The sequence below is a fragment of the Tachyglossus aculeatus genome, chromosome 2 (assembly GCF_015852505.1).
Source record: "Tachyglossus aculeatus isolate mTacAcu1 chromosome 2, mTacAcu1.pri, whole genome shotgun sequence".
NCBI lineage: Eukaryota > Metazoa > Chordata > Mammalia > Monotremata > Tachyglossidae > Tachyglossus > Tachyglossus aculeatus.
Window position 1 is genome coordinate 109,061,746 of NC_052067.1, and position 14,382 is coordinate 109,076,127.

Consider the following 14,382-nt stretch of genomic DNA (forward strand, 5'->3'; position numbering starts at 1 on the left):
TACTCCAACTATTTATTCAGTGATTTTATCCTGATGTAATTGTACAACTTCTTGTTACGTTCTACTACTCCTACTCCTGAAGTGTGCAAACCTTATTTGTTTGCCTGTTTCCTCTATTAAATTATAAGCTCCTTGTGAGTAGGGAATGTGTCTTCATTCATTCATTCAATTGTATCTTTTGAGCACTGACTGTATGCAGAGCATTGTACTAAGCACTTGGAAAGTAAAATTCAGCAATAGAGAGAGACAATCCCTGCCCACACCTGGCTTACAGAGGGGAGACAGACATCAAAACAAGTAAACAGGCATCAATGTAAGTAAATAGAATAATAGATATGTACATATATACACAAGTGCTGAGCAGGGTGGGGGGGAGATGTGGGTAGAGTGAAGGGAATGAGTCGGGATGACATGGAGGGGAGAGGAAGCTGAGGAAAAGTGGAGCTTAGTCTGGAAAGGTCTCTTGGAGAAGATGACCCTTCAGAAGGGCTTTGAAGAGAGGGAGAGTGTTTGGCAAATTTGAGGAGGAAGGGCATTCCAGGCCAGACATAGGATGTGGCCCAGGGGTCAGTGGCGGGAAAGGCGAGAACGAGGCATAGTGAGAAGGTTAGCACCAGAGGAGTGGAGTGTGTGGGCTCTCTTTCTATAGAAAGAGAGAAGGAAGTTGAGGTAAGAAGGGGCAAGGTGATGGAGAGCTTTGAAGACAATAGTGAGGAGTTTTTCCTTGAAATGGAGGTTGATAGGAAGCCACTGGAGATTTTTGAGGAGGGGGTGACATGCCCAGAATGTTTCTGTAGAAAGATAGTCTGGGCAGCAGAGTGAAGTATGGACTGAAGTGGGGAGAGACAGGTGGTTGGGAGGTCAGAAAGGAGGCTAATACAGTAATCCAGTCAGGATAGGATGAGTGAGTGTACTAACGTGATAGTGGTTTTAATGGAGAGGAAAGAGCAGATCTTAGCGATGTTGTGAAGATGAGACTGGCAGGCTTTGGTGACTGATTGGATATGTGGGGTGAATGAGAGAGCAGAGTCAAGGATGACATCAAGGTTGCAGGCTTTTGAGACAGGAAGGATGGTAAAGCTGTACATAGTGACAGAAGAGTAGGAGAGGACAAGGGTTTGGAGGGAAGATAATGAGCTCTGTCATGGACATGTTGAGCATTAGGTGGCAGGAGGACATTCAAGTAGGGATGTCCTGAAGACAGGAGCAGATGTGAACCTGGAGGAAGAGAGAACAGGGGAGGAGATATAGATTTGGATGTTACCCGTGTAAAGATGATAGTTGAAGCCGTGGAGTGAATGAGTTCTCTGAGGGAGTGAGTGTAGATGGAGAATAGAAGGGGACCAAGAACTAACCCTTGAGGGACCCCTACAGTTAGGGGTTAGGGAGGGTGGACGAACCCACAAAGTGACTGAGAATGAATGGCCAGAGAGATGAGGAGAACCAGGAGAGGATGGAGTCAGTGAAGCCAAGGTTGGTTAACATGTTGAGAAGGGGATAGTCCACAGTGTCAAAGGCAGCCGAGAGATCGAGGAAGTTTAAGATGGAGTAGTTGTGGTTGGATTTGGCAAGATATTGGTGACCTTTGAGAGGGAGGTTTCAGCAGCGTGGAGGGGCAGAAGTCAGATTGGAGGGGATCCAGGAGAGAGTTGGAGGAGAGAAATTTGAGGCAGTGAGTGTAGATGACTCACTCCAGGAGTTTGGAAAGGAAGAGTAGGAGGGAGATGGGGACAAGGGCTGTGGGGTCAAGAGAGGGTTTTCTTTAAGATGGGGGAGACAGCATGTTTAAAGGCAGAGGGGAAGAATGCTTTGGAGAGTAAGCAGTTGAAGATGTAAGTTAAGGAGGAAAGGGGTGAGAGCTTTTATAAGATGGGATGGAATGGTGTCCAATGCACATGTGGAGGATGTGGCACTTGAGAGGAGGCAGAGATCTACTCTGAAGATACTGCTGGGAAGGATGGGAAAGTTGAAAAGGGGACCGAGAGGAGGGGCATTGAGAGGGGGAAGGAGTGATTCTGGGGAGCTCAGACCTGATCGTGTTAATTTTCTTAATGAAATAGGTGGCCAGATAGTTGGGGGTAAGGGATCAGGGATGGGGAGAGACAGGGGGCCTGAGGAGGGTGTTAAAGGTCAGGAACAACTGATGAGGGTGATGAGCATGGGTGTCAATAAGGGAAGAGAAATAGCTTTGCTAGGCAGAGGATAAGGCAGAGTTAAAGCATGAAAGGACAAACAAAGTGGACAAAGTTGGCCTGAATGTTTACATTTCTGCCAGCACCATTCAGCAGCTCAAGCATAAAAGCAAAAAGCATAAAAGAGGTGGATGGTGGAGGTGATCCAGGGCCGTGGTTTAATGGTGAGAGAGTGACAAAGGGATAGGGGAGCCAGTGAGTTGAGTTGACTAGAGAGGATGGAGTTGAGAGCATCAAGAGTGGGTAGAATGGGTATGGAGGCTACATGGGGTGTGATGCACTGAGAGAGATGGATGGGGCCAAGAGAGTGGAGATCTCCATGAGGGCATAGTACAGATTTACACAGAGGAGGAATGTGGGAGAGGAGACAAGTGGAAGGTTGTGGTCAGACAGAGGGATTTAAGACTTGGGGAGGGTGGAGATTATGCAGTGCTGTCTTGCTTCTTTTGTCCTCTCACACGTGCTTAGCTCACAGTAGGCACTTCGAAAATATGACTGGTTGTTGACTGTTTTACTTCTTGATTTACTTCTGCTCTAGAGTTTGCCAGGGCTCAGCTTTAAACTTGTTGGCTGGGCCTGGGCTTTTTCCAGAACTCAAAACCTCCTGGGACTTTTTTCCCCTGTGGGAGTGCCGACAAGTTCTGAATCAAGGGAGAAGAGAGCCAGGAATCCCAGGGCTTGGTGGAGGCAAATGAGCTTCCATTCCCCACCAAATCTCCTCTACCATATCCCTTACCCAAGCCCCCTGATGCAGCGTGGCGCAGTGGAAAGAGCATGGGCTTGGGAGTCAGAGGTCATGGGTTCAAATCCCTGCTCCACAAATTGTCAGCTGTGTGACCTTGGGCAAGTCACTTAGCTTCTCTGTGCCTCAGTTACCTCATCTGTAAAATGGGGATTAAGACTGTGAGCCCCACGTGGAAAAACCTGATCACCTTGTATCCTCCCCAGCGCTTAGAACTGTGCTTTGCACATTGTAAGCGCTTAACAAATGCCATTATTATTATTATGGGGAGAAGTATCAATATGCACATTTCTTGGCTCCTGATACCTCTCTCAATGAAAATTAAGTTCTTGTTATTAATAATCAAAATGTATTTGTTAAGCATTTACTATGCCAGGCACTGTAGTCCCTGAGACCTTTGGAGAAAGATTCACTTTCTTGAAACATGAATGCCTGGAAGCAGAACAATGCCTTTCTCCAAAAATCAATTTTCCTTTCAAAAATGACTTACTGAATTTACAAGGTGAGAAGGTCACAAAGTTCATTTTGCTCATAACTCAGTTAAAACAGATAAGCTTAGACATTGTGTGAAAGGTTAGCTATACTAATTTTTAAGAATTCCTAAATCCATCTGTCTCTACTTGCCCACATAGACATGTGATTATTAGTCAGAGATTAAAGTAGGAGTTTTGGTAATGCCCCTTCAAAATCTTTACATGAAATGTGGATGAGGGAAAGACAATTTATATGGTTGAACTTCTGAAAACAAAGGCTATATTTATGGAAGTGTTGACTGTGCCTGCACACTTATTTTCAGACGATCTCACACCATCTGATTCAAACAGATCTTCTGTTCTTAAAAAATCAGTTTACATTATGGGTTTGGGTGTATTAACAATTAACACGTTTTAAGGGACAGCCAGAAATGTGTTTATCTATAGGCAGATAAATAGATAGAGAAGCAGCGTGGCTCAGTGGAAAGAGCATGGGCTTTGGAGTCAGAGATCATGGGTTCAAATCCCCGCTCCACCAATTGTCAGCTGGGTGACTTTGGGCAAGTCACTTAACTTCTCTGTGCCTTAGTTACCTCATCTGTAAAATGGGGATTAAGACTGTGAGCCCCCCGTGGGACAACCTGATAACCTTGTAACTTCCCCAGTGCTTAGAACAGTGCTTTGCACATAGTAAGCACTTAATAAATACCATTAAAAAAGCAGATGTTCACAGCATTTTCCAAAGTCACCTGAAGACAAAATCTAAGGCAGAAATAGCCTTCAGAAGCAGAGTATCAGATCATTCTCTTAAATGCTGAGATTAAAAGAGGAGCTATATTTTGATTACAGTCTATATTTTAACTTGATCGAGGGAGGAAAGTATCATGTGATATGCAAATACCAGTGCTAACATCCACCTATAAAAGCCCCCCAAACTGGTAGGGATATGGAGAACAAAGATGAATAATAAATCTGAATATATTTCTATAGTCACGTAATAATTCTAAAGTCAAAAATACCTAGGTGGTGTATTTAACCAAAAAAAAAAAAAAAACCATGAACTTTATACTATTAAAAGTGAATCATTCTTCTGGAGATTCGGACTTTGGTTAGAAATAAAGAAAAGTATTGCTTCTGCATTTCGCAATCTCACACATCCATACCTAAATTGCAATAATATACTAATTACAACAAAAATCAGAACAATAATGATAGACATATGGCTAGTAGACAGTTACATCACCCAGACCTGCTAGAATTCTTTCCTAGACTGTAGAGGAAGTTGAAACCTGAGCATCACAAGAAATATATATCTATGATGATTTAAAATAGTCAGACATGGATATATTACAGATTAGTCATGAATCAGTCAATTAATCAATGGTACTTATTGAGTACTTTCTTTGTTCAGAGCACAGTTCTGAGCACTTGGAAGAGTACAATATAACAGAGTTGGAAGACACAGTCCCTGGCCACAGTGAATTTACATGAGAAATGGCCAAAGCTACTGGACTTGATGGACTACATGTGGAGATCTTCAAACAGGGAAGAAATGCTGTTTAGTTGCCCACACAGTCTCTTTACAACATAAGAAACACCAATTTTTTTTATATCTCTACCTTATTATCCCTCCCTATACCTTAGTCCTACTCCCTAAGCATTTAGGTACTTAACCCAACCCAGCACTTAGGTACATATCCTTATACTCAGCTACTTCCCCAACTTGTAATTTATTTTAATATCTGTCTTCCCAGGTAGATTGTAAGCTCCTTGAGGGCAGGGATCTTGTTTACTAACTCTACTGTATCTCTAAAATCACTACTATGTGCAGATCTCTGTACTACGCTCTTGGGAGACTAAAATTCAACAGAGTTGATTCATTCAATTGTATTTATTGTGCACTTACTGTGCACAGAGCAAGAGTTAGTAGGCGCATTCCCTACCCAAAAGGAGCTTATAGTTTGAAGGATAGATGGGCATTTAAATAAGTGATGGATATGTACTTAAGTGCTGTGGAGCTGAGATTGGATTGGATAGCAAATGCTTAAAGGGTACAGATCCAAATGCATAGGTGAGGCAGAAGGGAGAGAGAGAGAAGGGGGAATGAGGGGTTGATCTGGGAAGGCCTCTTGGAGAAGACATGATTTTAGTAAGGTTTTGAAAGTGGGGAGAGTGGTGGTCTGCCACATAGGGAAGAGGACAGAGCTCCCGGCCAGAAGGAGGAAGTGGGCTAGCTGCTGGCAGTGAGATAGACAAGATCAAGGTAGAGTGAGTAATTTGGCATTAGAAAAGCAAAGTGTACAAACTGGGATATAGTAGGAAATCATCAAGGTAAGGTAGGAGGGGGCAAGCTGATTGAGTTCTTTTATAGATAATGGTAAGGAATTTCTGTCTGATGCAGGGTTGGATAGGTTCTTGATGAGTGGGAAGACATGGACTGAACTTTTTTTGATCCAGGTAGCAGAATGAAATAAGGACTGCAGTGGGAAAAGACAGGAACCAGGGAAGAGGCTGATGCAATAGTCAAGGTGGGATACGATAAATGCTTGGATCAGCATAGTTGCAGTTTGGCTTGTTGTGGCCAGGGATTTGGTGATACTGTACTCTGCCAACAGCTTTGACTATGGTGTTCTGCACACAGTAAGTGCTCAATAAAAACCATAGAGAGGAAAAAGTGCATTTTAATGATGTTGTGAAAACAGAACCAGTAGGATTTGGTAACATACTGAATAAGTGGGTTGAATAAGAGATGTAAGTTGAGGATAATTTGAAGATAATGGGCTTGCGAGACAAGGAGGATTAAAAAAAAAAACCACTGATTGATTGATTGGAAAATATATAGGACCTCAGTGATGCCACTACTATTACTATGTTCAAGAATAAAGATCAGAGAGTTGATAGTTTCTACAGCCATGACATCAGGTAGCTTTAATTTACTGATGATATCCTAGACTGCTTGGCTAGATGCTAGATACTGGTACAGTTTAGGAGAAAGATTGTTAATCATGGGCTCCCAGAATCATAGTGTGGTTTCATAATGTGTTAGGGTACAACAGGAATGATCTTCACTCTAGTCACCAAAAGAAAGAGGGCAGTGTAGAAAGTCAAGACTTCTACATAGAGTTCATAGATCTTATTGGCCAAAATTTCACCCATCCAGGAATTTGGGGTCTGAATATGATTCTGATCTTCCAGGAAACCCTTTCAACTTAGCAGCAAGGGTAAGACCAGGCCATTTTGCAATACACTTTCCTTAGATGAGGACATATCCATAATTTATTTATTTTTACTACCTCTCTCCCCCTCCAGACTGTAGTAATCTCCGTATAGGCAGGGAATGCATCTACCAACTCTGTGGTATTGTACTCTCCCAAGTGCTTAGTACAGTGCTCTGCAGATAGTAAGCACTTAATAAATTGATTGAAGATGTCCATCAGAGACATAGGATGGAGTGTTGAATGGTGACATGGCACTTTAGTAAATAGGGAGTACATAGTTTGATAAAGTAATTATAGATAATGGTGTAGAAATTAAATCAAGGAAGGCTTGTATGTCTTTTGGGGTACCAATAGTGTAGTGCCAGGAAGAAAATGCATTTCATATCAAAATTAATTTTATAGAGCAACTGTTGTATCCAAATTGCTTCAGAGCTTTGAGGGCTGAATTTGTCCTACATACTACATCTAACACTGATAAGAGGGTTTTACCAATTCATTCATTCAATCATTTATTGAGCACTTACTGTGTGCAGAGCACTGTACTAAGCGCTTGGGAAGTACAAGTCATCAATTCCACCTATGTACAATTCTTAGCACTGAACACGGCAGAATCACAAACAAAGCTGTCTACCTATGAGCAACAAAATAATGCTCATCAAATTATGTCTTTGCTGGACATATGAGAGAATGAATGACCACATGATGCCCAAATAGCTGTTTCTGGGTGAACTGAAATGGGATAAACAGGGAGGGGAAGAGAAACTCTTTGAAGATACAATGAAATAATATTTAAAATAACATCATGTGACAGTGAACAGTTGGAAAATAGGTGCAGGACAGTCTAAAATGAATATTAGAAATGGGGTGACATTTAGAGAGATTTAAAACAGTTACCTGGAGATTGTGATATTGAGTGGGAAAATAATAATTATAGTAATTATGGAATTTATTAAGCACTTAATGCTTGCCAAACAGTGTGCTAAGCACTGGGGCAATACATACATTGCCAAGGTTAGAGCTCTCCCAAGATTTATATAACCTGGGGATGAAGCCATTCATTCATTCAATCATATTTATTGATAATAATAATAATGGTACTTGTTAAGCACCTACTATGTGCCAAGCATTGTTCTAAGCACTGGAATGGATATAAGGTAATCAGATTGTCCCACATGGGGCTCGCAGACTTAATTCCCATTTTACAGATCAGGTAGCAGACACAGAGAAGTGACTTGACCAAGATCAGAGCAGACAAGTGGTGAAGTCAGGGTTAGAACTCATGACACTTCTGACTCCCAAGCCTGGGATTTTGCCACTAGGCCATGTTGCTATTAAGCACTTAACATGTCTAGAGCACTGTACTAAGCACATGGGAAAGTACAATACAACAATATATAGACACATTCCTTGCCCATAACAAGCTTACAGTCTAGAGGGGGAAGATTGAAATCAATACAAATAAATAAATTACAGATTTATTAAATTTATTAAGTGCTTACTGTGTGCAGAGCACTGTACTAAGCACTTGGGAAAGTACATTACAACAATAAAGAGTGGCAATCCCTGCCCACAATGAGCTCACAGTGTAGAGGGGGGAGACATATATCAATACAAATAAATAAAATTACAGATATATACATAAGTGCTGTGGGGCTGGGGGGAGAGAAGAACAAATGCAGCCAGTCAGGGCAACGCAGAAGGGAGTGAGAGAAGAGGAAAAGGGGGCCCTCATTTGGGAAGGCCTCTTAAAGGAGATGTGCCTTCAATAAGGTCTTGAATGCGAGGGGGAAAGTAATTGCCTGTCAAATTTGAGGAGGAAGAGTGTTTCAAACCAGAGGCTGGATGTGGTCCAGGGGTCAGCAGTGAGACAGGCACAGTGAGAGGTTAGCACTAGAAGAGCAAAGTATGAGGGCTGGGTTTAAGAAAGATAGGAGTAAGATAAAGTAGAGGGGGCAAGGTGGTAGAGTGCTTTAAAGCCAATGGTGAGGAATTTTTCTGATGCAGAGGTGGATGGGCAACCACTAGCATTTTTGAGGAATAGGGGGACATGTCCTGAGTACTTTTTGTAGAAAAATGATCCAGGCAGCAGAGTGAAGTACGGACTGGAGAGGGGAGAGAAAGGAGGCTGATGTAGTAGTCCAGGCTGGATAGGATAAGCAATTATATTAACGTGGAAGCAGTTTGGATAGATAGGAAAGGGCAAATTTTAGTGATGTTGTGAAGGGGGGTCTGACAGGACTTAGTGATGGATTGAATATGTGGGTTGAATGAGAGTTATGGGCTTGTGAGACAGTAAGGATTGTGGTACCGTCTACAGTGATGGAAAAGTCAGGGAGAAGACAGGGTTTGGGTGGGAAGATAAGGAGTTCAGTTTTGGACATGTTAGGCTTGAGGCAACAGGAGAACAATACAACATGGTTGGTAGACATGTTCCCTGCCCACAACGAGCTTACAGTCTAGAGAAGCAGCATGGTGCCCTGGATAAAGCACAGACCTGGGAGTAACAAGGTCATGGGTTCTAATTCTGGCTTTGCCACTTGTCTGCTGTGTGATCCTGGGCAAGTCGCTTCATTTTCTGTGCCTCAGTGACCTTATCTGTAAAATGGGAATTTAGACTGTGAGCCCCATGTGGAACAGGGACTGTGTCCAACTTGATTTTCTTGTATCCATCCCAGTGCTTAGAACAGTGCCTGGCACATATTAAGCGCTTAACAAATACCATAATTATTATTAGAGGATGAGCTAACTGGGAACAAAAGCAGCTTCTCCTAGTGGAAAGAGCATGGGCTTGGGAATCATAGGATCTGGGTGAAGCAGCATGGCCTACTGGATAGAGCATGGGCCTGGACCTGGGTTCTAATTCCGGCTCTGCCACTTGTCTGTTGTGTGACTTGGGCAATCACTTTATTTCTCTGTGCCTCAGTTACCTTATCTGTAAAATGGGGATTAAGACTGTGAGCCTCATGTGGGGCAGGGACTGTGTCCAACCTATTTTGCTTTTTTCTACCCCAGTGCTTAGAACAGCATTTGACACGTGGTAAGCAGATACACAAATTTGTGAAGCGCTCCATATTTTACATATTTATTATTTTATTTTATTAATGATGTGTATATACACCTATAATTCTATATCTATTTTGATGCTATTGATGCCTGTCAATTTAGTTTGTTTCATTGTCTGTCTCCCCCTTCTGGACTGTGAGCCCATTGTTGGGTAGGGATTGTCTTTATCTGTTATTGAATTGTACTTTCCAAGCACTTAGGGAAGTGCTATGCACACAGTAAGCACTCAAATATGATTGAATGAAATACCATCATAATTATTATTATTCTAATCCCAAAACCACCACTTGTCTACTGTGAGATCGTGGGCAAGTTACTTAACTTCTTTGCCTTAGTTACCTCTTCTATTAAATGGAGATTATGACTGTGAGCCTCATATGGGACATGGACTGTGTCCAACCTTGTATACCATCCATCTTTCAGTGCAATTCCTGGCAAATGGTAAGCACTTAAATATCATTGAAATAAAAGTCCTCCAAGCACTTCAGTACAATGTTCTGCACATATTAAGGGCTTAATAAATGCCTCTGACTGATAAATGTAACATAAAGAACATAAAAAATAAACTGATGGATTGAATATGAGGGTTGACAGAGAGAGAAGTCAAGGATAATACCAAGGTTATGGGCTTATGAGACAGGAAAGATGGTGGTGCCATCTACAGTGACTGAGACCTTTCTTGTCTTTCCCTTCCTTTGACACCCAAATCATCCACCTCTACCACTTACTACACATACTAGTCATGGTCACCTACCATCCTCCCTTCCCCACCCCCTCAGGACCCTACCTCCAACGATTTGAACAATTTTGATCCCTTTATCAGATTCCCTCCCTCTTTATCCATGCCTACATTGATCCTTGGGGACTTCACGGATGACCCTTCCCCTGACTGCTTTCTATCACTCCTGAGATCCACTGACCTCCTGCTCCACCTCACCTTGTCCACTCACCAATTTGGACACACATTCTATATCATCATCCCTAGTCACTGTACAATCTCTATCCTCACTCCATTATACAGCTGTTCATGATATAACCATATTTTTGAGAACACATATTCTGTAAAATCCCAGTTCCCTAATGATTGACCCGAGGTACATTTGAGTCATCTAGCTGTAATTTACTTTAGTGTCTATCTTCTTTGCCATATGTTCTTTGAGGGCAAGGTTTATGTACAGTAATTCTATTGGACTTAGTGCTTAGCTCTGAGTGTTCACTTAGTGCCCAACCACTTGGTGCTCTGCATGTGGTATCATGCAATAAAATACTATTAATTGTTGGATTGATTGCCAGCAAAACATCTGCAATCATGAGTAAGCCTCATCCTGCTGACTTTCCTGTGGCACGTATTCTATTCTGAGGGCTTATGAACAGGAATTAATCAGTGGTATTTATTGAGTCCTTACTATTTGTGGAGAATCAATCACTGGCATTTACCAAAAGCAAAGCTTAGCTACTTAGAACAATAAGAAAATACAGTTGGTAGGCATGATTCTTGCCTGCAAGGAGCTAATACAAGGAGTGGCAGAGTAGACATTAAAAAAATTACTCATAGGGGAAGCAAGAGAATGTAAGACTATGTACCTCAGTGCTGTGGAGGTGGGATAAGTACTTAATTGCTTAGGGGTTGAGGATTCAAGTGCATAGATGACGCAGTAGGAGAAGAAAATAGGGTGAGTAGATGAGATCTTAGGGAAAACTTCCTGAAAGAGAAACAGTGTGGCCTATTTAAAGAGCAAAGGTTTGGGAGTTAGAGGATCTGGGTTCTAATTCCAATTCCACCACTTGTTAGCTGTATGACTTCACTTCTGTGTATTTCATTAACTTATCTGTAAAATGGGGATTAAATGCTCCTCCCGAGCTCCACAAGGGACAAAGACTGTATCTGACCTGCTTGATTTGTATCTACTCCAGCACTTAGAATGGTGTTTAACACATAGTAAGGGATTGATAAATATTAAAAAGAGACAATTTTTGTAGGGCTTTGAATTGGGAAGAGAGGTGGCCTGTCTCATGTGAAGGTGGTATGAATGGGGATGATATTTTAAAAGTCAGATCTTATCTCTGGAAAACCCCACTTACTGTTCCATAGAGAAGATCCTGAAATTGATTGTAGCTGGAAATGCACTAATATCAAGGACTCAAGGGCTGCGAGGATGGGATCCAGAAAATGAACTGCCTCATGGAGTTGTTTCCGCAGAAAGATACATACAGCTGCAGAAACCATCTGCTGGCTCCCACTCTGCTTCATGTGGGCCATGTAGACAAGCAATATAGAGCAATAAAAAAAACTGATTTGGACCAGATAGCACAGTATGGCTGGAAAATATAAACACAGCCTTAATTTGCCCTACTGTTTGCATGTTAGTTAAGTCAATTCCAAAAGATAATCCATCACTGTTATGTGTCCCTCCTTACTTCTGACATCCCTGAATAGGCTTGAGAAGATATTCTCTTGTACGGAAATATCCTCAACTGCTGCTTTATGTTTTGGGGTCAAAAATAAACACAATTATCTTCAGAGACAGCTTCTTAAGATTTCTCTATTTACAATAATACCTTGAAGTCCTATGCCATCTTGCTCTTTCCAAAACCCTCAAAAAATTAACTAATCTACAATCCCTAAATGATTTATCAGTGGCAATAATAGTGATGCTAAAGTTATTTTAATGTGATTGGTGGAGAAACTGCTGCAAAGGTTTTCTGGAAATTTTCTAGTTCATGTGATATCAAAGAAATATCCAGTTCCAATCATTCCAGAAAAAGTGAAAGAAAAATACAGTACTGAAAATACACATTAATGTGGGAAAAACATGGCTCAGTCACTAAAAAAATCAAAAGAATTCCTCCAAACAAAAATAATCCTTGCTATCTATAAAATATTAAAAGTCTGATTTTTATAGGTAAAACTTCCTTTCATTTTAATAATAAATTTAACAAATTAAGTGTGATTTAGTGTATGATGGAATAACCCTGATGTTGCCATGGAGATGGCCCTTTGATATGGGAAATGATAGAGAATTAAGGTAAAAATAATTTTTGTCAGACTGGAAAAAAAAAAGATGCAGAGAAGGGAGAAAGGAAAGAAGCAATGAACAAAAATAACATGGATACCAGAGACTTATTGGTCTTCATCTTCAACCGCTCACTCTCCACTGGTTCCTTCCCCTCTGCCTTCAAACATGCCCATGTCTCTCCCATCCTAAAAAAACCCTCTCTTGACCCCACCTCACCTTCTAGTTATCGTCCCATATCCCTCCTACCATTCCTTTCCAAACTCCTTGAACGAGTTGTCTACACGCGCTGCCTAGAATTCCTCAACAACAACTCTCTCCTCGACCCCCTCCAGTCTGGCTTCCGTCCCCTTCATTCCACGGAAACTGCGCTCTCAAAGGTCACCAATGACCTCCTGCTTGCCAAATCCAACGGCTCATACTCTGTCCTAATCCTCCTAGACCTCTCAGCTGCCTTTGACACTGTGGACCACCCCCTTCTCCTCAACACGTTATCTGACCTTGGCTTCACAGACTCCGTCCTCTCCTGGTTCTCCTCTTATCTCTCCGGTCGTTCTTTCTCAGTCTCTTTTGCAGGCTCCTCCTCCCCCTCCCATCCTCTTACTGTGGGGGTTCCCCAAGGTTCAGTGCTTGGTCCCCTTCTGTTCTCAATATACACTCACTCCCTTGGTGACCTCATTCGCTCCCACGGCTTCAACTATCATCTCTACGCTGATGACACCCAGATCTACATCTCTGCCCCTGCTCTCTCCCCCTCCCTCCAGGCTCGCATCTCCTCCTGCCTTCAGGACATCTCCATCTGGATGTCCGCCCGCCACCTAAAGCTCAACATGTCGAAGACTGAGCTCCTTGTCTTCCCTCCCAAACCTTGTCCTCTCCCTGACTTTCCCATCTCTGTTGACGGCACTACCATCCTTCCCGTCTCACAAGCCCGCAACCTTGGTGTCATCCTCAACTCCGCTCTCTCATTCACCCCTCATATCCAAGCCGTCACCAAAACCTGCCGGTCTCAGCTCCTCAACATTGCCAAGATCCGCCCTTTCCTCTCCATCCAAACCGCTACCCTGCTAATTCAAGCTCTCATCCTATCCCGTCTGGACTACTGCACTAGCCTTCTCTCTGATCTCCCATCCTCGTGTCTCTCTCCACTTCAATCCATACTTCATGCTGCTGCCCAGATTATCTTTGTCCAGAAACGCTCTGGACATATTACTCCCCTCCTCAAAAACCTCCAATGGCTACCGATCAATCTGCGCATCAGGCAGAAACTCCTCACCCTGGGCTTCAAGGCTGTCCATCACCTCGCCCCCTCCTACCTCACCTCCCTTCTCTCCTTCTACTGCCCAGCCCGCACCCTCCGCTCCTCCACCACTAATCTCCTCACTGTACCTCGCTCTCGCCTGTCCCGCCATCGACCCCCGGCCCACGTCATCCCCCGGGCCTGGAATGCCCTCCCTCTGCCCACCCGCCAAGCTAGCTCTCTTCCTCCCTTCAAGGCCCTGCTGAGAGTTCACCTCCTCCAGGAGGCCTTCCCAGACTGAGCCCCTTCTTTCCTGTCCCCCTCGTCCCCCTCTCCATCCCCCCATCTTACCTCCTTCCCTTCCCCACAGCACCTGTATATATGTATATATGGTTGTACATATTTATTACTCTATTTATTTATTTATTTATTTTACTTGT